Here is a 2,131-nt window from a genome sequence, read left to right as displayed (position 1 = left end):
TTTTATAATACATGATTTAAAGTGACTTTGACATTTAAATGGGATTCATATTGACAATGTTTTTGTTTGATTTTTAATCATAAACTAGTGATACGATTTAAGCAAATAATAAGTGATGCAAGAGGGATCATTTCATGTTAGCAGTATTTGAACATGAAATTATGAAATTATTTCAAAATATGATTTTTACCCTTTTCTGAATTGTTAACATTCTTTATAACCGTACTAAATTTATAACTCATTGTCTTGTAAAATAGTTATATATGTGTTTGTTATGGTACTGCCAAATGTCATAATATCAATATATATTAATGTTTAATATATTTCTTTTGTAAGTTGACCATACAAATGGCAACATTTTCCAATATCGTTTTGCGCGGATCAGATTGGGCATTTTACTGGTTAAAAATCATGAACAATCCCGAATGTGGACCTGAAGCATACCAATTTATATTGTGTTTTTAAATTGGAAAAATGCGTATCATGCTTAAAAAACGAGTTAGGACGTGTATTTGTTAAACATTAAAATATCAGTGTCATGACAATATGAGGTGATAAAAATCATAAGTATTGGCATTTTCTTATTAAGAAAGTATATTTTATTCCTAATAGTGTTATATCTTGCAAATTGTAAACGCTGCACTGCTATGATATATATAGATATAACAACATTTCTTTGCGTACGTGTCCGTCCCGCTAGCGCAGTGGTAAGGACGTTCGCTTTTTACCTTTACGACACCGGTTCGATTCCCGCTCCCGGCGCAATGTTATATTTTTTCTGTTTTGTGGTCACCATTCCGGACAGGTGTTTTTTTCCGGATAATCTCATCCCCCCGCAGCATTTGACCATATAAAAAATTAGAAAGTATTTCAGTACAAAACAAATTGCTGGAAATTGCAGCTATCATTCAAAATTCGTCCCAACTGTCGTCAATCTAATCTTATTAGGTAGGAGTGCTGGACACACTCCGGGTCCCAACATTATGCAGCCTCAGCGCGGAGGTAACTCATTACCTTGAAAAACACAAATACACAGACTGGGTGCAGCCTAGGCGCGTATAGACTCAAACAAGGCAACAAACTCAAGTGCGGGCACAATCATTTAAAATTTACATATTGAATACGATATTCTAACAGAAATTACACAACCACCTAAGTGTACATACCATGTTTGATATTTCGTTCGATTGTTAGATTTCAGCATATACATGTATAAGGTCATTTCGCTATTAGTTAACGTATACATATGTTCGTGGGCGAACTCGGATAGTCAAGTGCTCATACGATTGAGCTCACATGGTCCGGCTATGTGCTCATACCTACTTTCGAAAATCATCATGAAGGTATTGCCAACAATGAACAAGAATGTGACCCGCCTCCCAGTTTCGCTCAATGGGTCAATTTACACACGGGTACTACTTCCCCACACCCCAAAACTTTTTTTTCGTACCAAAAATGTTTCGTAAGCAAATTTGTTTCGAACCAAATTTTTTTTCGTACCCAAAATTTTCGTTACCAAATTTTTTATCGTACTCAAATGTTCGTATCAACATACACAATTGTGGTGATATAGATTATATATTATATAAATTGATGTTTTATATACATCCTCTTCAAAAGCATCGTCACACCAGTCAGTACTTTGATTTCATCAGAATGTGTACTTAAATATTTGTGAAGAGCTTATCTTCACTGACATGGCATCGCACACAGTTTACACGAATGCTTCGATGCATTGCCTAAATGAAGCTTATGCGCATGTTTGTTTAGCCAAAATGTCGTAGTGAATACCTCCCTACACTGACTACAAACTTTTGGACTATCGTCGTGGGAACGGATGAGACGCTGCAGCAGAATTTTATGTTTTGCCACAAAACGGAAAATTGCACACGTAGGTGGATCCGCTATGATGCTGCATGTGCCACTTGAACGAGTATGCGCACGATAAAGCAGCACCGCACTCTTCGCGTGAAGGTCGTCTCCGTTTGACGATGACGTCTGAAATAAGACATGAAATAATTCGACCAATATGATTAATGGCTCACCGATTTAGAAAATGACTTTGTTAGACTGCGTTGATTACACATTCAATGACTCCAGCTATATTTGTCCATGAACAATACGTGTATCT

The sequence above is a fragment of the Dreissena polymorpha genome, chromosome 8, assembly GCF_020536995.1.
Source record: "Dreissena polymorpha isolate Duluth1 chromosome 8, UMN_Dpol_1.0, whole genome shotgun sequence".
NCBI classification, from domain to species: Eukaryota; Metazoa; Mollusca; class Bivalvia; order Myida; family Dreissenidae; genus Dreissena; species Dreissena polymorpha.
Note: the sequence above shows the minus strand (reverse complement) of the source record.